This window comes from Euprymna scolopes, chromosome 36 (assembly GCF_053919585.1).
Source record: "Euprymna scolopes isolate OS-2025 chromosome 36, ASM5391958v1, whole genome shotgun sequence".
NCBI classification, from domain to species: domain Eukaryota; kingdom Metazoa; phylum Mollusca; class Cephalopoda; order Sepiida; family Sepiolidae; genus Euprymna; species Euprymna scolopes.
The window spans coordinates 33,903,363-33,930,862 of record NC_136517.1 but is presented as its reverse complement, the minus strand read 5'-3'; the positions used below and the strand labels follow the sequence as shown (position 1 = coordinate 33,930,862).

Here is a 27,500-nt window from a genome sequence, read left to right as displayed (position 1 = left end):
GGAAAAAGAGTCGATTGCTCATTCTTTTACAAATCTGGATATTAAATATGTCAGTTAAATGAATGTACAATGCGAGTTAAAATATATTGTTTAAAAATAGGTTAGAATTAGATTAAGGATTCTTCATTTGCCAAAAGTGTGTTTGGGCAATCATTTGTACATCCACGTGATAGAGTCACGTTGGTAAACACACTTCGATGTCATAAACAAAGGCGATTTCTCAATATAGGAATCTGACGATCGAAGTTAGAGCTGATGAGGAGCAGATATCCAGAGCAGATCACACAGGGTGATAGTCAGTTGGAGAGACGAGCCCCTTAGAAACGAAGGGAGGAAAAGAGATCATGTAAATCAAAGTTTGAATTCCTGATATCACCGATTGGTCGATTGGAGAATAAAGAAAGCAACTATGTTTGTAACTGTTTGTCTCGTGTCGTTATTCCTTACAATAAAAAAGGTAAATTTGTTTTATCATCATCTTGTAACGAACTCTTGTATAACCCTCTTGCAAGTAATGTGCCCCCTTCATCATAAGTGAAGTATCTCCTCCCCTCTATATGTGTTAAGAAGAATCATCCCAGTCTGATGTAAATGTCTCCCTCATTATAATCGTCATCTGTTCTGAGTCCCCGTTAATGTGTCTCTAATATGTGTCTCTACACAACACTTGTGACGAAGGGTTCATCCGGATGTGTGTACGTGTCACCAAATGTACCTCTACACAGCATTAATAACTCTTGAATAATTTTATTACACTTGTTAAAATTATTATCGAATTGGTAGGCAAAATTTAAAAAAAAAGCGTTAAATAAAGATTACATTAGTAATTGTCTGTATTTTTTAGATGAAGTGTTTTCATTTAGTGAGATTGTCGAACTGACTTCCTCATCTTAGTTAGTTATAGTCACAACGTTTCGGCCGTTTTTCCCTCCGGCCTTCATCAGGCGTTTTTTTTTAATGTTACTTTTCACTGCCTTCGTTCAGGATTGAACTCAGCACCTTTGGGTAACTGTAAACTTTGATACAACGTCTAGGGCCACTCGGCCATACGTCACTAGGACAATTCTTAGTTGTTTTTTGTTAATGTTAAACCTATGTTGTTATTCAAGGTTTTCTCTCTCTATTAGAGGTGTCCAAATTGCATTCAGCTTTACGCAGAGAATCAGCAACTATGTCCCAGAGCCTAGCTGGAGTCCGAACACGGTATCCCCGTAATAATAATAAAGGGTTGGGTTCGAGACTCCTAACAAACGGTTCCTCAGTTCGATACAAAACACCTGATGAAGGCCGGAGGGAAAAACGACCGAAACGTTGTGACTATAACAACCAAGATGAGGTAGTCAGTCCGACAATCTCAATAAATTAAAAGCTTACATTGTTTTATCTGAAGTAGTTACCTAACAATACAAGCGAAAATCCAGAATAATCTCGGTCTGTTGAGATAAAAAATTAAAAAAATACGCCAATGGGTGAAGCTCAATTAAGGTTTCCCAATATACATAAAATATAGCAAGAACACTTGTGTCTTAGCTCTTTCTGTACATTGATTTCTCAGAAGTAAACTGAAATGAGGATCCTTAACCTCGCAAGGATATCTTGGATAAATATTGATCATGTTATAGTCTTCGGGGCCTGAATAAGATCCCTTTGGTAAAGCTTCACCATTCACTAATTTATACGCAAAATTAATAATCTTGTCGACGTGATGTTGCCACTAGTAACAGCACGAAGCTGGAAGCTTAGACGAATCCTTCTAGAGTTTGGTAAAACCAATGAACGACGAAAGATATAATATGTCTATTGTTGGTTCTTCACTATCTGAACCCTGTTATGTTGCTGCAGTCTATTTATGCTCCAATGCTATGATCGTCTAAATGTTCACACGCGGGTGTGTATCTATGTGTATGTTTGTGTGTGTATGTGTATGTTTGTGTATGTGTGTGTGTGTGTTTCTCTGTGTGTGTATCATACATGTATTTTCCGACATACCTTATTTTCATGCGTCTTTCATCTTGGTCCATCTGGAATTCATCTTGTTCTTGAAGGGGAGGGGGTGAGGCTGGAACTTGTTTGAACGAATATTCATTTCCAAGAACGCTGATTGTATTTTATATAGTTTTGATTCTCTTTCCAGGTGTCGATCGCAGAAGAATGGAAACTGAATATCTTGGCTTGGGTGGTTAATACTTGGTCTCCATTCTGAGACACGTCAGCTCCTTCGCTGGTGAAGGAAGGGGCGACATGTTAAACCGTCCGCCCTACTCAACGTCCAAATTCCAACTCCAATGTGATCTCCAGCTAACCTGATCACGTGGTAACATACTCGTAGATCCGATCAGCTGACCAGATCTTCCGGTAAACTTGTCTATGATATAGTTTCATTATATTTTGACAGTTTTTATCAACATTCTTCATATTCATCTCTTGTTTATCTCTCCAGTTAGATAGATAGATAGATCGAGATGGATAGATACAGAAATAGATAGATAACTAGATCAAGAAATATATCGATAATAACACAGATAAATAGATAGATCGACAGACAGATAACTTACAAATACTTTCTTGAGTTCGACCTACTACATAACACAGGTTCGTAAGTAAACTAGACTACAGAACAAGAACGCGCTTTACGGTTAGTATAAAAAAAATGTGGCCGTTGCTAATTTTAGCCATCGTGAGACTTAGGAATAAATTTACTCTCCTCTCCGAGAGGTTGGACACAAGGTCAAGTATCGGTTTGATAAAAATGTATCTGTGGAACGAACTGGATTCGAACTTGACAGATCCAGATTTTCAGTCCCCTCCCCCATAAAAATGTTACTCCCGTTTATTCCTTCCTTTCGAGTCACTACTACATAACATCACGAACAAATTATAATGAAACCGCTTCTCTGCGGACTACAATGTGATCATATTCTTATCAAATATCAACAAATAGTCGCCACGAACAGTCTCCACCAGAAAGCAAACTTAGTTCCATCACATCTTATTAACAATTACCCACAAGTGGCTTTCGACCCCGGGGAGTGATGACTCATTAACAAAGAAAAAGAAAAAACAATGTATACACACTAAATATATGAATAATTTTTATCGACCAAGAATATAGTTCGATTTGCTTTGTATCCGTGTAGAAATTCTTGTATCTAGTATCTGTTACGCAAAATGGCGATTGTCGATAATGACAGAAAAAAAGAAGGGCGTGTCTATCCCCCCCCTCTCCCGCCCGCGATGAATATTAATAGAAATTAAGTTTAAATTGGGCTTGAGAGCAGTGCAAACAATGGCGATAGTGGGGGAGACGGGGGAAACGCCGAAATAAATGAGATTGAAGATATCAAATATTATAAGCGCCCACACCGCCCAAAGAGAGAGAATGGGGAAGAAAGGAAACCGATATTTTGGATAACGTAGATGGCATGGGGTTCGAATTTAAATAGGCCATAAAATGTTAATGAAGCCACTCGCTACTTTATTTATTGCGTTTTTATCTGTCAAATTTAACGATAGGATAAAGATAGGAGAATAAGAATACGATAGAAATACGAGTGAGAACACGAACGACAGGATGAGAATAATTAAGTAGATTTCAGATAGAAATTTAGTGATTAGATGGATGAGATAGAAAAACACGAACACGAATAAGAATAGATAAACGAATGAAAATAGGATTAAGAATAAGATAAAAGAATGAAAATAGGATTAAGAATAAGATAAAAAGAATGAGAAAACGAATAGGAATAAGAATATGGCAAAGAAAATAAATAAAATGGAAGACATATAATGATAATACGAAGAATGAGAATACGAAGAATGAGAATACGAACGTGAGAGAATGAGAAAAGATGAAAAATAAGGAGTAAAAAGGATAAAGATCAATAATAATAATAATAATAATAATAATAATAATAATAATAATAATAATAATATCACCAATAATAATAACAAAATAATAATAATAATAATAACACCAATAATAATAACAATAATAATAACAATAATAACAATATTAATAATAATAATGATAATAATATTAATGATAATAATAACAATAATAACAATAATAACAATAGTAATAATAATAACAATAATAATTATAATGATGATAATAATAATAATAGTAATAATAATGATAGTAATAATAATAATAATAATTAAAAAAAAATAATAATAGCAATCATAATAATAATAATGATAGTAATAATAATAGTAATAATAATGATAGTAACAATAATAATAGTAATAATAATAATAGTAATAATAATAATAGTAATAATAATAGTAATAATAATAATAGTAATAATAGTAATAATATTAATAATAGTAATAATAATAGTAATAATAATAATAATAACAATAATAATAAAAATAATATTAATAGTAATGATAATAATAATAATAAATTATAATAATAATAATAATGATAATAATAATAATAGTAATAATAATAATAATAGTAATAATAAAAATAATAATGATAGTAATAATAATAGTAATAATAATAATAGTAGTTATAATAATAGTAATAATAATAATAATAACAATAATAATAAAATAATATTAATAGTAATAATAATAATAATAAATACTAATACTAATGATAATAATAATAGTAATAATAATAGTAATAATAATAATAGTAATAATATTAATAATGATATTAATAATAATAATAATAATAGTAATAATAATGATAGTAATAATAATAATAGTAATAATAATAGTTATAATAATTATAATAATGATAGTAATAATAATAGTAATAATAGTAGTAGTAATAATAATAGTAATAATAATAGTAATAATAATAGTAATAATAGTAATAATAATAGTAATAATAATAGTAATAACAATAATAATAAAAATAATATTAATAGTAATAATAACAATAACAATAATAATAATAATAATAATAATAATAATAATAATAATAATAATAATAACAACAACAATAAATAAGGTGAAATTGGAATCAAAGGAATGACTATAAAAATACAACGAACAACAATCATGAAAACAGCTGAAATATTAAGAAAAACCGTTGAATGTGGAAACTAACACACAGGAGCAACAAGTGCGGGCCAGACAAAATACTGCAAAGGCAAAACATGAAACGCTACATAGAATCAAAAACACTGAAACCGCATATCTGTAAGTTATCTAACCTCCCCATCCTCCTATTACCACATCACTGCCCCCCCCCCCACCAAAAAAAAAAGAGTGAGATCAAATAACCAAGTAGAGTCAAGGAGGAAGAAAAGACCGAGCAACTTATTGCCACTCAAATTCCAGTGAAGACCAATAGTCGCTGCCAACAAGAAATCAATGGCAAGCGGCTGTTGCGATAATGCAAATTTATTTGCAAAGGTTATCAAAATATGTGGAGATTATTGGAAACCTGGGGAGACTTGCTGTCACTCAGCTTCCAAGGAACACCACAGGCTGTTTTCAAGGATAGATCTTTGATGACCTCTGTGAAAGCTTCTTGTGGGCCAATAATAATAATAATAATAATAATAATAATAATAATAATAATAATAATAACGGGACATAGATATGTGTGATGGGACGATTCCAATGTTTTTCCCGATGCCGATACAATTACCGATTCCGATTCTTTATAAATGTCTAAATATTTAAATATAAAATCGTCATTTTGTTCATGATTACCATAAAAGCACATGTTGAATGTGCATATATTTCCTAAAAGTAAAAATACACTCATGTGTGTGTAGGGGGGGGGTGATCTATAAATGTTAGTTTTACAGGTTTTTGAAAATCAGTAAATATTTATTTAATATTTCTGCCATTAATAGAAATTTTGTTTAAAAAAAATCTATTAAAAAAGATAATTAAAGGAACTGTGTGTTTGTTTTACTATACAAATATATTCGAAAAAGTTGTCAAAAAAATATATATATAAAAAATAAATGTTATCAAAGGAAAGATAAGTTACTTTTCTACCTAACTGGATACGGTTTTAGTGTTTTTATTTAATGTAACATGTTTATTCAGCTCGAAAAACATACAGTGTTTACCGATGTATTGTTAAATTTAAAATGGCGCCCGAATCTCTCTTGAGCACGGTAAGTTTAGGGGAAATAAGTTAAAAATAAGAAACTATCCAAAATACTGTTAGAAACCCACCGAATATATGCCAGCCTATGTCACGGTAATGTATTGAGCGATTTTCTAGCAGTATTTTGTATAGTCTTTTATTTTTTTTATTTTTTAACTCATTTTCCCAAACTTACCGTGTTCAAGAGAGAATCGGACACCATTTAAAATTTTCCAATACATAGGTAAACGCTGTATGTTTCCGAGCTGAATAAACATGTTACTTTAAATAAAAACACTAAAACATTATCCAGTCAGGTAGAAAAGTAACTTTTCTTGCCTTTGATAACATTTATTTGTTAGATATTTGTTTTTTGACAACTTTTTCGAATCTATGCGTACAGTAATACAAACCTGGAATTGGTTTTTAGCATTGGCAAATGGGCACACACTGTTCCGATTCCGAAACTGATTCCGATACCCCCAAAAGTTCCGATTTTTTTTAAATTCCGATTTCGATTAATCGTCCCAACACTAATGGATATACCAGCAAATAAACTAATCAAATCAAGAAGACCGGATGTCATAATAGTTAACCAGAAGGAAAAGTCTTGCCAGATTGTAGATTTTGCCGTTTCTGCATACCACAGGGTGGATCACAGAGACAGAGAATCGGAGCAAATACACGGAACTGGCCAGAGAGCTTAAAGGGATATGGGAAATAAAGAAAGCCAAGTTAACACCATTAATAGAAGGGGCGCTAAGAACAATACCGAAAACTTTGAAATAAGAACGGGAGAGATTGGGGGATGGCTGAGAAGACACAACGTATAACAATGATAGAAACAGCTGAAATATTATGGAAAACCCTTGGATGCGGAAACTAACACACATGAGCTACAGGCACAAGGTGGACATACAGAATTGCTACGGGTGTAAAATACAAAGGAACATCACGTGAAATCATGAAAACTGAAACTGTATAATTGTAACCACCCCTCTTCGCTCCTGCGCTCTTTGTATATATATATATATATATATATATATATATATATATATATATATATATATATGTGTGTGTGTGTGTGTGTGTGTGTGTGTGTGTGTGTGTGTGTGTGTCACTATAAACTGACGTCGCTCCAAATAATTGAGGCAGCTCAAGGCTCTACCAAATTACCCAGCCAATTTTTGGTCTAAACATTTGAAACTTTACATAACGCGTATTCAGACATAGGTCAAGCTTTTAATCGGTTTTTGGCCGCCAAAGGCGTCAAAGTTCAAAAGATTTGACCCTTGGGGTCTCTAGCAAACAATTCAGCCAATTTTAGGCCCAAACATTTGAAATTTTACATAAAGAGTACTCAGACATGCAGCAAGCTTTTTAATCAGTTTTTGGGCGAAAATTTGGCTGCGAAGTTGAAAGAGTTTACCTTTGCAGACTCAACCAAAATCCTCCGCAAATTCTGGGTCTAAACACTTGAAATTTTAGATGTAGGTTACCTGGACATGAGTCAAACTCGCTGAATTGCTAATATATATATATAAATGTGATAATATGTGTGTGAGGACACCTCTCAGCCTATATACTCAATGAATCGTTCAAATGAAAAATTTCTTATGTTAAGAAAAAGTAGGCTCGAAAACAATGTTAATAATAATATCTTGTGTCCAAAAAAAAAGAAAATTTAATCGCATGCATATTTTTCGGTTTATTTATGTTTTCTTTTTCTTTCTTTGATTGTCTTTTTTTTTTTTTAAGAATTCAACGTTACGTTTAATGGCTACAGTATTTCTGTTTATAATAAATAAGAATGCTGCGTCAATTAAAATGGAATAATTAGAAATACCGTAGGTATTAAACGTAAATTTAAATTCCTTTGAAAAAGAATGAAGTAAAAACAAAAACAAAACAAAACAAAACAAAAAAACGGAAAGGGACTGGGGTATGTACACGTGAGTATTATTTTTCCTAAACAGTTCACTAAGCAAAAAAAAAAAAAAAAAAAAAAAAAAAATTAAGCAAAAAAAAAAAAAAAAAAAAAAAAAAAAAAAAAATTATACTTGAGCTGAGATCGAAACCACAACTTAAAGCCAGCGAGTCAAGTACAAAAACCATAAGGCCAGCTTGATATGATCTTTAGGAAGGGTTATTAGACCTATTTATTCTTGACATAAGGACTGTAACGCATACGCAGTTGTGAAACAGCAAACGAATAAAAATCCAATGACCCTTCCCCCCCCCCGACGTTCTAAATTTCCAATTTTGATCCCTGAACAGATTTTTTCTCCGGATTAAACTGATTAAAAAGTTTTCCACACGTCTGAATACACCATATACCAAGTTCAATTTTGTAGATCAAAAATTCGTTGAGTATATTGGTAAAGAAGTTTCCTAACACACACATTCTCACTTTTATAGATTTATAGATTACAGTTAGATTATAACATTGTGAATATATTTTTTAATATCTATTATTTAATTATTTTGAATTATTTCTTCGCCATTAATAAAAAAAAATAATCTGTATTTAATACTATTTTCTAACTTATGTAAAATGGATTTAAGTGTGTATGTGTGTCTGTGTGTGAGTGCGTGTGTGTGTGCGTGTGTGAGAGAGAGAGATAGTTCCCTATAGGCACCGAAACAGCTGGACTAATTTGTATGAATTTCCACAGAAATGTACTTTATGTATCTGGCAGTGTTCTTAGATAGATTGTGTATCTAAATGTCTTCAATAAGTATTGATAATCAAAAAAAAAAAAAAATCCGATAAAATAAAAGGCGATATACTTTACACGGCCTAACGCGAAGAGTGCATTTGAGAAGTTTTATTACCACACAAGCAGAAAAGTCAGACATATAAAATCAGCAGTAAGATATTTTGATATTACATGGGCGCGTTCAAAATGAATGTCTCTGTTTAGAGGACAATTGAAGCATAGTATTTGACGTTTGCAGTCGAAACTGTTATTCAAGCCATTATATATAAAATAATTTTATAAAATTAACAGTAGGTTCTCTACAGTGCAATATCGACTACAATGTATTGTGAACTAAGTCGCTGCATATAAAAGCATGTAGAGTTTCCTCTAGAGCAGACATTCAATCGATTTGATTGAAAACTGGGCGATTTCACCGATTTCGATGACAATAAAAATATGGGAGTGTAAAACATTTGATTATCATAACTCAATCCCAGACAACGTTGGCTCTCCCTACTAGAGTTAATTTTAGTTTTGTATATTTGAAAAAACATTTCACAAACTAAAACCTATATGGTTTTAGTTTGTGAAATGTTTTTTCATATTTTTTTTCTTTATTTTGGGGCACTTCTGCATGTCAATGACATGAGGCGTCCGAGATGAGCTATTGACCCCTGTTCTTTTAATGGCCTCTATCGGCCGTTCTGCAAACCTCAAATGTAAACAAGTGTCTTCGAGAACGCAAAAATCTATAATAACGAAATAAAGAACAAGAAAATATATGAAAATCGAAACATTTATTGCATAAAAAATATATCAAAATATAATTTGAAAGTTTTAATAATATTTCTTGTTATGCGTGTGAGTAAAAAGTAAACGTAAAAAACACGAAAAAAAGTTTATAGATTGTTTTGAGAATTATTTGTTTTGTTTTTTTTTACGGTATAAAAATGTATCAAAATATACTTTTAGTTTGTCAATGTAGCAAAATATAATTTTAAAAACATGAAACATTTATAGAGGTCTAAGAATATATTTTTTGTACAGAAGGATTGTCTTTGTTTTTTTTTCTTTTTCTTTTATTTTTTTACAGTATCATTGTATAAACATATATCAAAAGAAAAGTACGAGTTATCGACCCTGTTCTAGGCCGACAAACGCCCTCTACCGGCCGTTCTTGAAACTAAAATGCATACATTCGCCTCATGTCAGTGACATGCAGAAGTACCTATTTCTGTAACTAATGTAGAGTAAAGTTTTTTTTCTTTTCATGAACATTTTTTTCTATAAAGTGTGGCTAGACAACCGCTTTTTTTTTTTTTTAATTAAATTAATTTTTTTAAAATTAAATTAAATTTATTTTTAATTAAATTAAATAATTTTTTTTTAAATTAAATTAAATTAAGACAGCTGAGATATTTCCTTAAGATTAGGTAAACTTTTCTACGGTCGCATTTTTTCTTTGCAGCGATTACACATTTTGTTTGACCATATGAAACTAACTCTTCCGACGTCTGCAACTCCAACGTGGAGATATTCATCTTGTATAAAGTTGTTAGGAACAGCCTTTTGAGGGAGGGTTGTTTACTTAATTTAATGATTTTTTTTCTTCCAATAATTTCCCCAAAGATTCGAAATCAGGACCCGATTATAAGAAGCCTAAACCTCTACCACGGTACCACCTCGCTTGACTACTGAATGTATCGCGTTTTTATATAGATGTTTTTATTTGTTTTTGTTAGCGACACTCATTGAACGATTTCAATTATTTATACGAAAGTGCATTTTTACCTAAATGCGAGTTGGGAATAATTTTCCCTTTGACCAATTTGGTACCCCCTAAATGGGGAGCGGCATATATATATTATTTTTAAAATGTAATCATCCACTGACACGTGTTTCGTCGTCTACGACTCATCAGAGACCCCATGAAAAAAATCTACATAAAACGCTATACAATCAGTAGTCAAGCGAGGTGGTCCCGTGGTAGAGGTTTAGGCTTCTTACCATGGGGTCCTGATTTCGAATCTCGCTAGATTCAGCCATTCTGATGAGTCGTAGACGACGAAACACGTGTCAGTGGATGATTATATTTAATATATATATATATATATATATATATATATATATAAAGCTGAACGTCTGTGTGTGTGTGTGGTCACGAATAGGCTCCTATATGGTTGACTATTATAGAAAGCTGATCACATATAATGATAATAGATGTATCGAGACACAGGAATGGGTATGTTTGATCTGGCAGAACGGTTGTTCATTAAAATTGTGGGTCTGCGTTCGCGCCTGGTCCACAAAGTATGGAAATAAAAAAATTAAAAAAAAAAAAACGTTTACAAGGGTTGTTGATATAGATGTACATAAGAATACTTTGATAAGTATGTTTTAACTTAAATAGGGATGGTATAATAAAATTGTGGGGTCTGCGCTCGCGCCTGGCCTCCATAGAATGGATATAGGCACAAACTTAAATAAAGACTTTCCATATCTAGCTGCGTAAGTATACTTTGATAATTATGTTTCAGTTTGAAGAAATATGGTATAATAAAATTATGGGATGTTCGTTCGAGCCTAACCTCCATAGAATGGTAATATGCCACAAAGTTTAACAAAGTTTTTTTAATATAGATACACAGACTATTGTGATAAGTGTTTCAGTGTGAACAGGTATGGTATAATAAATTATGGTGTTTATCGATTTTATTTTTACTTTCATCATATTTTGCTTTGGTTTTGATACCCCCAAATTCGATGCTATCTCTTTACAACCCTTCCTTTTAATAATCTATCATACTTTCATAAATCAGAGTCCATTTTCTAGAGGCTATTTTTGAACCTAGTCAACAACGGGTACTTTTGCTAGTATATACATATATATATATATATATATATATATTTATAAAAGAAATAATAAAGTTGCTTTTAAATAATGGAATGAGACTTCTTTTCTTGTCTTTATTCTATAAAAACTTCGCTTTCCGATATATGGTCTAGGATGCAGATAAAAGGATCATTACCAAATTTCTGTCTCCACATAAACTCGAAAAGATAATTGTTAAGAAGCTCCTGACGTTTGCAATTGTTGATCCAAAGTGGAGATAATCACCTTGTATAAGATTGTTAGGAACGGCTGTTTGACGGTGTGTTGGTTACACAATTTAATGATATTTTTTTCCAATAATTTCTCCAAGGATCGTCTGCTGCTTTGCCACACATTGATCGGCGTCTTACGTCATATTACAGTCAAACCCGGGCGCATGACGTCATGTCCCGAGCAAAGCCGAGCGGACAGTTAGTTATGTATGGTTCAAATTCTGTACAAGTGCCGAAATGTTCTTCAATCGAACTGCTAGATTTTGAAATTCCCTCCCTATTCACCGACCATACTAACATGCAAATATTTAAGTTTAATTTGAACAGACATTTCACTACTCAACTCCCTACTTAGTGTCTATATGAGCCAAAAATATATGTCTCACACACGGGTAACACTAAGCACATGGGTGAAGAGAGAAAAAGAATAGTTCGTTTTCCGTTGTGATAAAAAACGAGTTCTTACTGTGAATATCTTTTAAGAAGTAAACGTGTTTGTTTCAGGTGAGCAATACTTAATTTTTATTTAATTCAAAGGTCTTCCGTTTGGTGGCGTTAAATATACGTAAATATCTATAAAAGTGAGAATTTAGTATATAGGATATTCAGACACGTGGAAAGCTTTTTAATCGATTTTCATCCGGAAAAAATGTGCTGCTAAGGGGTCAAAAATTAAAAACTTTATAGGTGGGAGTCATCAGATTTTTATTTGTTTGTCAACTGTTTCACGAATGCGCATGCGTGAATCGTTTACATGATTACACAGATTACTTATGTTAAGAATAAGTAGGTTTTAAACGCTTTTTAAAGAATGTGTCAAGTTGGCCTAATGGTTATCGTACTCGACTTACTGTCTTTAGGTTTTGGTTTCGATCTTAACTCGAGCATTTTTTTTTTTTACTTGCAAGAAATGAGCTGTGCGAAAAAAAATACTCGCATGCACATGTCTCAATTTCTGTATGGATTTAATAGAATATTTATGCGTATTTTACGACCGGACAACACCAGGCGACTTGCTAGTATATTATAAAACCGATCTTGTGTGGCCTGTAAATGTTAGACTGAAAAGTTCGAACGTTTGACTCGGGAAAGGTGCTTTGTCTTATATCATATAATCAGCTCTCATCAGAGCCGGAGGCCAATCAAGTGTTAATGGGTACCGTAATGGAAATTTGATACGTTTATTTAATTTAGGGAACAGTTTTTTAAGACATTCTCTAGGTTGGACTTAAAAATCATTATGTTATAGTCAGCTGGGAAGCAGCTCCGTAGTATTATGTTCTAAAGACGAGTAGTTCATGGAATTTGACATTGCTCTTAGTTGTTGTAGTTAGTAGAGTGTTTGCTGCTATCAGTCATAGAGATCGGTGGTTGGAAAGTTTATCATATTTATAAAAAGCGAATGAGATTTGTCTTTGAAGCATTGAATGTAACCACACATTTATTGGGGGGGGGGTGATTGTACTATAGACTAGAGAACATTCAGCATTTACCTTGAATATGGGCATATTCATTTGCCGGCATTTCGAGAGTGCGTCATTAAAAAAAGATTATACCCATCTCGTACACGATTGCATTATTGGCCTTCTTGGTAAACAAGTATAAGATGGCAAACATGGCGCGCTACACTTAAGCGTGACAGACCCGCAGACAGAACGTCTAATAGAGACGCATCTATAACGAAGAGGCACACTCAGAGAGAGAGAGAGAGAGAGAGAGACAGACAGACAGACAGACAGACAGACTCGTTAATGGTAAGGGAGGTGACTTTCTATTTAATGACTAATGTTTATCCCATCCGGCAGGATTTCTTATAGGGTCAATAGGTCATTCGATAGTTTGAATCGTATTTCTACCGCTGAGAGTCGCTTTACCGACCCGTCTTTCCCCCTATCATATCTCAATGTATTTTCTTCCTGCCCCTTGTCCCCATCCCATCCCTCTCTTTCTTCCTCTCTTTTTCTCCTCTCTTTCATCCCCTGTTTCTCTCTCTCTCTCTCTCTCTCTCTCTCTCTCTCTCTCTCTCTCTATATATATATATATATATATATATATATATATCTGGTTTACCCACTTAACAGCCCTCGACACACAACCGACTCATATTCATCCTTTTAGGCCTTATAAAACTTTCACCGACTTGCCAAGGTCCCAGATCGCCCGGAAGAGACGGGAGACACGGGCGTCATTATAGAAATTCCCCGGTCTTTTATTTTTTATTTATTTATTTCCATTTTATTTGTTAAGCCCGATGGTGTAGCTACCGCGCGAATGAATAATGTATAAGGCATTTTGTCCACCAGACAAATAACAACCTCTCTCTGCCGATTCCACCAGACAAAGCGCGGGACTACTTTTTATACATAGGCTTTCCTTAAGGTTAAGCGAGATTCATTTTTGTAAAGAATGACATTCCTCCTTCGTCTTTGTTATAATTTATCCCCCCTCTCTCTCTCTCTCTCTCTCTCTCTCTCTCTCTCTCTTACTATCTCTCTCTAACTATCGCTCTCTCTTACTATCTCTCTCTAACTCTTTCTCTCTATCTCTCCCTCTTATTATCTCTCTTTCTAACTCTCTCTCTCTAACTCTCTCCCTCTCTCTCTCTAACTATCTTTCTCTACCTATCTCTCTCTCTTACTATCTCTCTCTCTAACTCTCTCTCTTTCTATAACTATCTCTTTCTCTAACTCTCTATCTCTCTAACTATCTCTCTCGCTCTAACTATCTCTCTCTCTCTCTTACTATCTCTCTCTAACTCTCTCTCTTTCTCTAACTATCTCTTTCTCTAACTCTCTATCTCTCTAACTATCTCTCTCGCTCTAACTATCTCTCTCTCTCTCTCTAACTATCTCTCTCTCTTACTCATTACTCTAATACACCTTTCTCTCTTTTTTCACCTTCTTCTGTCTGTGATTTCCTCTCGATTATCTCCCCTTTCACTCTTTCTCACATTGCGTCGTCACGTTGATTAGTCCCTATTTATTTGACCCCTCCCACGAAAATGAAGTTGATCACTAAGTAAGATTTGCATCTGCGGGAATATCCAGCTTTCTCGGAAAGGATACTCATTGGGATACGACAAAAATTAACACTGCCCCAATCAATAAGGATTTCCATCCACCTAAAAAAGGGCAGGAAATATACTGCGTTTTGATCCTAACCCGAACGGACATGAGCATGTAGTTTTATACGAATGCGCCATAAGTCGATGAAATCGCTGTTTGTGTAGCAATATATATATATATATATATATATATATATATATATATATATATATATATATATATATATATATATATAATTATTTTTTACTATAATAATTAAATACTAGCTTGGGTGCCTGGCGTTGCCTGGGTGTTTGGAGGTGTGTGTTGAGTCAAAAAAATAAAAAAGTGGTAGTAGGAAGGCAGGCTTGAACCCGTACCGCGAAGGAGGAAAGGAACGTGAAAAAAAAGGTAACGTCTTTGCTGTTACGACCACCGCCAAACCGGAAGTGACGTAAGTTTTAATTAAGGCTAGATAATCGAAAAGAGGGGACAACTTTCGAAAATATCGGCGAAAAGAACAACCCCTCCCTATAGAAAAGTGCCCAATTGAGGGTGAAAAAATTAATGTTTTTAGCCAAATTTTCGGTATTTGTCGCCTGAACGGTCAAAATTCAAAGTGATGCTGATCATCTGAAAATCTGTTGCCTCTGTCGAAAGTTTTAGGCAGGCATGCAAACATGCATACATAGATTTATATATAAATTTTCGATCCAAACCGATTAAAAAGATTGCCTTATCTCTGAATACCTTTTATGTAAAATTTCAAATGTTTAGACCAGAAATTGTCTTTAGTAATTTGGTAGATATCGCAGAGGTCAATTTGTTTAAAACTTTTACCTCTATTATGACCCCTTAAAATGTATTGTTTTGGGCTCAAATCAAGTTATTAAGCTAGATCCATGTTAAAGGAACCTATATCTAAAATTGCAAGTGTTTAGACCCAAATTGTCGGAGGAGTTTAGTAGAGTTCTCAAAGGTCAAATCGTTGAACTTTGACCCCTTTAAAAGCCAGATTTCTAGCTGAGAACCGATTACAAAGATTTTCCCAAATCTCAGTACACTGTATATCAAATTTCGAGTCTGTAGACTGAAAGTTGACGAAGTTATTGTGTAGGGAAATGTACACAGACAGGCTGACAGACAGACACTTTCACACACATATATATATATATATATATATATATATACTAGCGGGGAGTACCCGGCGATGCCCGGGTGTCTTGAGGTAAATCAAAACTCCGGGGTGGGGGGTGTTAAATAATAATAAAAAAAAATGTTTTGGTAGGTGAGTAGGAGAATCGAACCCGTACCCTTGAGTTGGAAATTAATGTGTGAAAAAAAAAGTGCAACATTAACCATTGAGCCACGGCGACAGACAACGTTAAATAGGTTTGAAATTATTTATTTAACTATAAAAACAGGCGTGCGCAACAAAAGTTAACTCTGCTGCTTCCATTTGACCTAATTAAGAAGGTCAAATAGAGTCACGCTGGACGTTTTTCCCGGCGCAATGCCGAGAACGTCCGTTTGAGTTTAGTTTCAGTTTATTTATACTAAAAAGCCCAATCAACACGCGAGAAGCCAAAATAGCAATAATTTTGTAAAAATCGACGTAAACCTATATACACAGTTTTAAGCAATAGTAACGACCCCGGGAGCGTGTGCGAGAAAAGCCTTTTGAAGACATACACGAAATGGTCACACACATTTTGCCTTTTATATATATAAGTTGAGCATATTGAGAAGTGAAACACGAATTACCATTAGCATATAAGCGACGCTCTTTGTGTAAACAAATCGAGCGGAGGTATTTCAGACGATATCAAAACATCGTTAAACTCACTACTCGTTCAAGCAGCCGCCAATAGCGTAATGGTTAGGAGCCTTGACTGCCGTACAAACGGTCGGGTTTCGATCCTGGCTTGAGGTAGTTGCCTGTCTAGCCGCACTGATGAGCTGTGAAACAGCGAAACAGTACTGTACGTGGATTACTATATATATATATATATATATATATATACGAGGGGCGTGCAATGAGTAATGCCCCTCACCCACTTCCAGTTGTCTGATCTAGCTGAAATTTTGCATGCGCAATGATTTATATCTCTACGTGTTATTTGGCAAATAACAACTCTGAACTTATTGTGATTTCTGTTTTACAGGTGTTTGAACTGAGTCAGGTGTGAAATGGAGCATGTTGAATGTCGAGCAGTGATCCGGTTTTTGTATTTGAAAGGACGTAAACCACAGGAGACTTTTGATGAAATGAAAGAAACTTATGGTGATAATGCCCAATCATATGACCTTGTAAAACGCTGCCATCGTGAATTCAAACATGGCCGGAAGTCTGTGGAAACAGCTCCCAGACCTGGTCGCCCCCCTTCTGCCATTGATGAGGCATCTGTCCGTCAAATTAAGGCTGCAATTTTGGAATACCGGCGCATTACTATTCGCCAAATAGCCCAAGATGTAAAGATTAGTACTGGGTCTGTGAAAACTATCATTCATGACCATTTGCATATTCATAAAGTGTCTGCCAGATGGATTCCCAGGTTGCTCACACCAATCCAGAAACGAGAACGCGTCGAGTGCTCGAGGATGAATTTGGAGATGTGCCAAGAAGATGAGTCAAAGTTTTTAAAAAGACTGATTACACAGGATGAAACTTGGGTCAATCACTGATTCAGAGATCAAAGCCCAGTCAATGCAGTGGAAGCACTTTGGCTCACCACCTCCAAAGAAGGCAAGAGTGCAGCCCTCCGCTGGCAAGGTCATGCTCACAGTCTTCTGGGACCAGGACAGAGTAGTGACGACAGATTTCCTGGGAAAGGGTACCGCTATTACAAAGCCTATTATGACATTAAGACACTTTTGAGGAAATTAAAGGAAGCTATCAAAATCAAGAGGCGGGGCCAGATCAGCAAAGGTACCTTCCTCCTGCATGCAATGCTGTGGTCCACAACTCGCATGTCGCCAGATCAGAAGCACGGGCGTGTGATTATGAAATCCTGCCCCATCCTCCCTACTCTCCTGACCTTGCACCCTTTGACTTTCATCTCTTCCCAGCCATGAAATTGGTTTATAAAGGAAATCGTTTCCCAGATAATGTAGCATTGATTTCTGAAGTCACGTCGTGGTTGGAGGATCAAGCTGGGGTGTTCTACAAAACCGGTCTCCAGAGCTGCATACAAACGACGGGAGAAATGCATAACTCTGGGTGGTTCCTATGTAGAGAAAGACTAATAACTGTGCCAAGTTTCGTTGCTCTACTACTATGGGAAGTGGGTCAGGGGCATTACTTATTGCACGCACCTCGTATATGTATATATATATGCATATATATACATATATATATATACATATGTATACATATACATATATATACATATATGATGATTGCAACGTCTTGTCAGACGAGTGCCACTCCCTCAGACATTTAAAATCCATGAGCTCAAATGCCTGAGGGAGTATCTATACAAAGATGATGTTACAGAGTCTTAGCTTTGTACGACAGCTAAGTCTCTCTCTCGGTTCAAAGTGTTGAGATATGTATACATATATACATACATATATACATACATATATATAAATATACATATATATATATACATATATATAAATATATATATATATATATATGATTGCAATATCTTGTCCGACGAGTTCCACTCCCTCAGGCACTTAAAGTCCATAAGCCCAAAAATGACTTCCATTACCACAGGATCATTTTAATAGACAAATGCCTGAGGGAGTATCTATACACAGATGATATTACAGAGTCTTAGCTTTGTATGACAACTAAGTCTCTCTCTCTCTCGGTTCAAAATGTTGAGATCTAGCAACAAGCAAGAGCAAGATAGCCAGCAACAAGTTAAACTGCAGACCAACTTAATGCGGGTACTGGTCTCCCGCTTTATGTTTTTTTTTAATCAGAGATTTGCTTCTCCTAGAAAGGTTGCCTTCACCATGGCCCTCTCTACCCCAGCACACACATACATACAGATAAACACACGCGTTGCTAGTTGGCCGTTGACCCCGAAAAATGGTTCATTCGCCCTTTGCCCTTTGAAAGGTCTTGTTTTTAATCCTTCAGGGAGACTAGCCATCCTCCTCACCAAACAAGTCTGGTGAGGGATCCAATACCATTATATTTCCCCTTTTACTTATACTAATTATATTACTGTCTGTGTCAAATTAACCCTCACTGACCTATATTTATTTGTTCTAAAAAATAGATTCAGAAAGATGACTCTATCTACCCAAAATAGGCGGAGAAGTTTGGTAGAGTTTTCAAATGTCAAATCGTTGAACTTTGACTTCTACACTGTCAAATTTCTGGCCGAAAACGGGTTAAAATGTTTTTTTTTTCCAAATCCCAATACACATTATGTCAAACCTCGAGTCTGTAGACTGAAAATTGACAGAGCAGTTTGGTAGGGAAATTTACACAGATAGACACATGCATAGACAATTTCACTTATATATAGTGAGAGAACGATTCCAATATTATTCCCGATTCCAATATTATTCCCGATTCCAATATTATTCCCGATTCCAATATTATTCCCGATTTCAATACAATTACCAAATCGGTTTTAAATTACCGATTTTTTTTTTTTTAATAAAGAGTTATTTTTGGAGGAGTGGACGCAAACACCATTAACATGTACATATAATTTCCCAAATGTAGAAATACACTCATGGAGGTGATCTATCGATTTTAGTTTTACTGTTTCTTTTTTAAATCAATAATAATTTTTATATTTGATCATTAATACGAGCCATAGAAAATTAAGTTTTAACTAAAAATAAACCAATAAAAAACATGAAAAACAATCGTTTTTTTTGTTATCGAAAAATGAATGCAAATCTACGATTCCGATAACTCCAAAAGTTCCCATTATTTCGATTCGCGATTCCGATAATCGTCACAACACTAATAGACACACACACACACACACACACACACACACACACACATATATATATATGTGTATATATATATGTGTGTGTGTATATTAAGTTTTGCAAGAATGTATGTGGGAAAGAAACAGTTATACGTGTGTGTTACTTTGTGTGTCACGCTTACATCTTTTTTCTTTGGAGTGGCTGTTGTTTAATAATTGTTGTGTCCTTCCATTTCTAGTAATAAATAATTTGCCAAGAATTCTTCATAAGTTTTGGTTTTGTTTTCGATTATAGATGATGGCACTGAACTCATCTATTTTTTATTTTTGAAATCACTACTTTATATTGTTTTTAACGGTCGAACAACATTCGAAGTTCCTATCCGTCGCGATTACCATCTGACGAAGGCCAGAGGAATAGTTGGCCGAAACGTCGTTAAACAACAACTAATAAAGATGAGAATAACACTCCGCAATAAATATTTTTTTTTTCAGTCAGCACCAACCCTATTCAGGGTTTAACCGGCTTCCTCCGAGGGAGGAAGTTTCATGGGAGTATGAAATTCGCAAGCGGTCCCCAGTCGCATGTATATCCCCGTTAGGGGAGATGACGACGTTAGGTTTTTGCAACTTTTTGCAGGGAGGTGTCGATGTCTTCCTACATACAACACCTGGACTTCCCAAATTGGTTACCTATTTTAGTAATGACCAGGCTCAACGTTGCTTAACTTCGGTGATCTGACGGGAACCGATGTGTCAACGTGATTATGCCGTATATCTAAATAAATGAATATAAATAATACTCATCTCAATAACGAATTCCAATTAAAATAATATATGTATACCATTCGGTACGGACCTGACCATGGAAGATCAGATAATAAATAAACGTGGATTTATAAGATCCAAAAATCCGACCTTGATCGCCCCTTCGGGGCCCGTGGCGCAGTTGATAGAGACGTTGAATCTCTATTAGAATTATCTAAAGATAGAGGTTTCAATCCTACCCGAAGCCGGACAGAGGCTTACTTGAACAAAACGTGGTGAGACGACAACAACTACGGATGGCAGTGATTGCTGAGAATGCAGTTAGGAGATTCGAAGTTCCTATCCGTCGCGGCCAGAGGAATTGTTGGCCGAAACGTCGTGAAACAACAACTAATAAAGATGAGAATAATAGTCCGCAATAAATAAAAATTAATATCAATAATACTCATCTCAATAATGAATTCAAATTAAAATAATATATATGGAGGAAGTTGTTATCGATACACGTTTGTCGACGACCGTGATAATCGAAAGCGTTTGAGATGCCCCCCCCCAAAAAAAAAAGAACTCTCGGGAACGCCATAAATTATTGCAAGTGACCCGGATGCTTGCTCTCCGAGTGGAGTCAAAACCACTGTAAAACATAACTATATAGTCGAATTAGTATCGTTTGAACTGCTAATAGTTATTGGATTCTACAGAATCAAAACGGGACTAATATTTAATTCAGTTATATAAATTGACAACATTTTTACATACAGAAGGTTGTTTTTAAAATCTTTTTTTTTCTAGGAAAACCTCTACACAGTAATTTTAGGTAGTTTCAAGAAAGATCGTTTCGAAGTCATTTTACTTCGAAGCTGATATTTGAATAATACAATAATATAAATATCTCGTTTTAATCTTGAAGTTAGTTCGACAAATAATCTTCTCTGAATTTGACAGATTTAGGTAACACATAAATCCATTTACAAAATTAATAAAAAGACCGGGTTCAAGTACACAGTTCGACCTAAAAAAAACAAATTAAAAACAAATGTATAAAAAATACAACTTATCTACGATGTGCGTAGCCGAAAGTTTTCACATTCCAAAAATCACATTAATTGCTCAAGTAATTTTATTTTTAACTAAGAAAATCAAATTTATAAGTACGCAAAAAAAGGACTGTCTCGTATTGTCATCGTGAGAAAAAAAAAAAAAAAACAAGGGCAAATAACTTTATTATAAGTCAAACTTGCAAGATCAGTCTTGTAATGCTAATGATTTCTCATTAATCGCTTAAAATGATTTAAAAATATAATTTATATATATATATATATATATATATATATATATATATATATATATATACTAGCAGGCTGCCCGTCGTGGCCCAGTCGGACAATACGCATAAATATAATATTTTAATTCATGCAGAAACTGAGACATGTGCACGGGAGTATTATGTTTTTTTTGTTTTTTGTTTTTGTTGTGTATAAATAAGTAAAAAAATTACTCTAACTGAAATCGAAACTAAAACTTAATGAGAGTGAGTCGAGTACGATAACCATTAAGCCAGCTTGACACGGTCTTTACAAAGTGTTTTAAAACCTAATTATTCTTAACATAAAGAATATGTAATGTGGACGATTCACACGTGCGTAGTCGTGAAACAGTTGAGAAACAGATAAAAATCTGATAACCTCCATATACCAATTTTTTTTAATATTAACTCTTTAGCAGCCTTTGCTCAGGATAAAAACAGATTACAAGTTTTTCACATGTCTGAATACCGCATATATCAAATTTCCCGCCTGTAAATAAAAAATTCGTTGAGCATATAGGTTGATACGTGTAGGAACTGACGATTACCGCTGGTGGAAGGATTTGAACCTCGTAACGAAGCCACCTTTGAGTCTATTAAACAGTTGATCAACTTACGTGATTTTTGGAATATGACAGGTATGTACATCATAAATATTTTTTTTGTATGTTTTAGGGTTTTTTTTTTTATTTGGTTTGAACTGCGGACTTGCACCGAAGAATGTATTATTTGTCACATATTTGTGTTGTAGATTTTTAAATAACATTTAAAATTGTTGAGTCTTTGCAGTTTTCCTCTCCGTCAGAAACTCTTTCATCTTCTAATAGCATGACAAATCTACACTTGTTCAACACGTGACGAATGTATTATACAGCCCACGGAGGCTCCAACGCCAATAAAAGCAAATAATAATAATTAAAAAAAAAAACCCCAAAAAACAATATTCGTGTTAAGTGCCAAGCTAGCTGAGTTCATAGACTGTAGACATAATCCCCCTCCACCCGTAATCCACTATCCAACTACGTGATAACAGGTAATCCCCCAACTCCAATAGTGGACGCCGCGAAACATGTTTCTGGCGAAAATGTGTGAATTGGTCAACGATAAGTGTTCCTGTCACGAACAGCTGAGCAAACACGATTTGGCTCGACGCGTCGTGTTAGACAAGAGAGTCAGAGTCAGTGCCTTTTTTTGTGCGTGGCCTTACGGAAACATTTTTTTTTACATCAGCCATATATAGAAAAGTCGATGTGAAATTTAGTGGTATTTTGCTGAATCAAAATATAAATTTGTTTAGTCGGTAAATTTTATACATTTTGTCTTGTTCATAGTTTGCGAAGAATATATCCGACTGGTCATAAAGTCTCGCCGAGGATAAATAAAATGAAAATATTTGAAAAATGGCTTTCGTTAAGAGTCGCACCTCTTTGTTTACAAAACCATTGGAGCGGAAGTGACGTCAGACAGACTTTGAGGTACAGATGACCAACGTTGTATATAATTTAGCCCTTTTTTTTTTAAAATAAAATATAAGAATAAAAGTTTCATTCAAACACTTTTTATTTAGTATTTAAAACAAAATTATAAGCTTTATAATAAAATTATGTTTATGAACTGTTCTTTCTTTTTAATCAGACATCATTGATGCGGAAGCTGAACAAATTGGACTACGAGACTCTCCCTCATCGGCTATGTTCACTGGACCTCTCGTCCACCAATTCTCTCCTTTTCAAGCATCTCGACAACTTTCGGCGCTAAAAATGCTTCAAAAGCCGAGATGATGCCGAATCGACCTTCAATGACTTCATTGCTTCCAGAATCCTCGATTTCTATTCTAATGGGATAAATAAACTTGTTTCTCGTTGGAAAAATGCGTTGATTCTAATAGTTTTTGATTTCTATTGATAAAGTTTATTATGAAAAGAGTTATGATTTTTGGAAGTTGAATGTAAAAAATCGACATTATTTTTGCACCAACCTAATACTAGCAGGTGCGCCCTGTCGTAAAATGCACTTTTAATATATTTTAAATTTTAGATTTCGTATTTATTATTATAGAGTCAATTATTAAGAAATATGATTTTGAGTGTCATTAGCTAGAATCGAAACCGAAACCAACATAACAAACATTGAGTACATATAAACTCCAGTCTTTGCTTAATTTGTAAACATAGTTTCAATAATGAAACTATGTTTACAAGTTAAGCAAAGACTGAAGTTTCAATAACGAAACTATGTTTACAATTTGTGCGTGCAAAAATCAAGACAAAAAAATAAAATAAAAACATCATATCGTGTATTTCCTTATGTGTTGCAATTGTTTCGTAACCATTTGAACATATTTAAACATTATATTATTTAAAAAAGATTCCAAAAATAGCTACAGACGTCAACAAATAGCGCAATTGTCTAGTATCGGAATAGATCCAAGTCTAGAAAAAAAAAAAGATTCATTATACAGGTAACGACCGAATCGAAGGAGACTGAGTTGTGACTTATAGACATATGTTCGCTTTGTGACAGAATTTTGTTTTCGTGAAGGGTTTGGCTCATTTTAGAAGCAAGGGATCACGATGCATATTTGAAGATCCAAGGGACAGCGAGGTAAATTCGGCGTTACGCTACGGTCACCACGCAAGCCATTCGATATTGAAAGGATCTTATTCCAGCGTCTCTAAAATGAAAGCAGAGTAACAGAAGGTACTTATCTCTTTGTCGTCAAGGAACTTCAAGTAGCAACTCGTTTAAAGAACTGTTTCGTGTAATGCTTATCTTACGAGTTTAAGAAACTGTTTATTTTATGTGATTAACCCGCACAAACTCATTGATGAGGAGTACGTGATGTGTCATTTTTTATAAGTTGGGTGTATAGCAAAATTTAAATGAGAAATTATAACAATGAAATTCTTTAATCCATAGATTTTCAAAGATAAGCTCTTTTAATCAGAGGATAAATATTATTTTTAATCAGAGGATAAATATTAGCACCCCCTAAAAACAAACACTGGTTAGCATAAAATTAAAATATTAAAAAAATGAAATATATTAAAAAAAATTTGCGAAAAATTTTTTTTAATGGAAAAAACGAATTAAAATCAATCAATCAATTAGTTAGCCAGCCATGAAATTATTTGATGACACAATTAACCGTGACCCCTTCAGGAAAAATCTTGAATTTAAGCGTAAACAATCCAAGTGTGAGCTTCAGCTAAAAAACTTAGTTAAAATTTAGAAAATAAATTCCCGTTTGAATTTAATGATTCATTGTTATTTATTCAATTTTTTTTATAATATGTTGTCCTAGTCCTTCACTAGCTCCACACACACACACACACACACGCTCGCGCGCATATATATATATATATATATATATATATATATATATATATATAGGGTGAGCTAAAAGTAAATGGACAGCATTTTAAATAGGTTTATGTATCAGTTATATAAATATAATTCTTTGTTATTCTTATATAACTCTAATCAGTCTGTCTGACTGTCTGCATATATATATATACATACACACACACACACACACACACACACACACACACACATATATATATATATATATATATATATATATATATATACTAGCAATTCAGCCCGGATTTGCCCGGGTCCTATGATCTGTTCCTAACTTTATGGGCATATGTATATAAACGTTTGACTCATGTCCAGGCAACCTACATCTAGAATTGCAAATGTTTAGATCCAAAATTGACTTTTGACCTATTGGCAGCCAAATTTTCGCACAAAGATTCATTTTAAAGTTTGCTGCATGTCTGAATACCTTTTATATTTAAATTTCAAATGTTTAGACCCAAAATTGGCCGAATAGTTTGTCAGAGGCTGCAATGGTAAGATCTTTTAAACTTTGACCCCTTGATAGCCATATTTTCGACCAAAACCTGAGTAAAAAGATTGCCTTATGTCTAAATACACGTTATGTAAAATCTCAAATGTTTAGACTAAAAATTGAGTAATTTGGTTGAGACCGCAGAGGTCAATTTTTTTTTACTTTGACTCCAATTTTTACCTCTTAACATTTATTGTTTTGAGCTCAAATCAAATTAAAAAGTTTGATCTATGTCCTAGTAATCTACATCTTAAATTTCATGTGTTTAGACCCAAAATTGACAGAGGAGTTTGGCAGAATTTTCAAATATCGAATCGGTGAACTTTGATCCCTTGACAGTTAGGTAGAAAACGGACACTTAGAAAATCGATTTTATTTAAAAAAAAAAAAAAAAGCATTAAACAAGTAAAAATATTTTTAAAAAATATTATGGGGGGGGGCTATAGACTATTTTAAAAAACAATATTTCCTTCAAGAACGATCATAAAATGTGTTTTCAATCGATATTTATTCAATAAGGGACCAGTTTTCCTACCTAGCGAAAGGGGACGAGTTTTCCGGGGTCGAGTTTTCCGGGTACGAGTTTTCCGGAGACGTGTTTTCCGGAAACGAGTTTTCCCGGGACGAGTTTTCCGGGCACCGATATGAATATATATATATATATATATATATATATATATATATATATATATATAAATATATGTGACAGCCCTTTTCAGAAACTCGTTTCCTATAATTGAGCACTTTCAGTTGAATTAAGTCCGTCAATTAAGCTCTTATGCATAGATCATCATATAATGATTGGATCACTCTGACTGACGTAAAATCATTTAAAAATAAAATGTTTAATTTCAGCGCTATTCCACGCGGTTAATGATATCCGAATTGATACGGTCTTTGCTAATCAAGCCAAAGATTGCTTGTGTTGCCGAGTTCGAATCTATCGACTGGTGTTAATCGTGACACCCTGCGCTGAAGATTCCCGAAAGGATGAACCACTAGCGTTCGTAGGTATTTAATTATTATTGTAAATAATTATATATATATATATAAATCCCGTGTCTGAGTTGATTGCTATTGTTGTTGTTGTGCTTGACTGTTTAATTTATATTATTTTTTTTATTATGAGGTAGTCTATTATATTTAAATGACTATTTTTTTTATTATGAGGTAGTCTATGATATTTAAATGACTATTTAAATCTCACTGAGAATATTCTCCTTTAAATACCACGTACACTTGAAAATTTGCATTTTTATGTATGAAAGGCATAAACAAAAACAAATTCAGACATATTTTATTGCTAAATATACATATTATTAGAAAATAACAATGACCTTAATTATTTTGTCCCAATGTTAATACATTTAGTCATTTTTTTTACCGGATGAAAAAAACTACAATTCAATTTTAATTAGAATCAATGCATATTATCAAAATATCTCTGATTATTATATTCTAGAATGTTTAGTAACGTTATCAGTAACTGTAGTAATCTATAAAATCGATTGTCAAATTTTAATTTTCAATCCGATTATAGCCAAGATGGTCTCCTCGTTTGAACTTCCGGTTTCTGCTTAGCACACGGGAGAACGGTGACAAGCAATATATAATTAAATATTCTAGAATGTTTTAGTAACGTTATCAGTAACTATAGTTAGGTCCTGGATATGACCTTAAACTATATCGATGGTGAGGCCCCAGCTTGTGGGCTTATGGGAGTGTGGAGCCACTCTTTAATTGTC

At 33.9% G+C, this 27,500-nt stretch overlaps 1 long non-coding RNA gene and 1 pseudogene across 1 annotated transcript in view; one reads left to right on the top strand and one right to left on the bottom strand.

Annotated features, from left to right (window-relative positions):
- LOC145260219 (uncharacterized) overlaps nucleotides 1-23,707 on the top strand; it is a 309,138-nt gene extending 285,431 nt beyond the window's left edge. Inside the window, exons 2-3 of the long non-coding RNA XR_013864246.1 lie at nucleotides 2,135-2,355; nucleotides 23,532-23,707. This is a non-coding gene — a long non-coding RNA (uncharacterized LOC145260219). The remainder of the gene's footprint in view (nucleotides 1-2,134; nucleotides 2,356-23,531) is intronic.
- Nucleotides 20,482-20,600, bottom strand: LOC145260728 (5S ribosomal RNA; annotated as a pseudogene).
- Nucleotides 23,708-27,500: the final 3,793 nt, after the last annotated feature.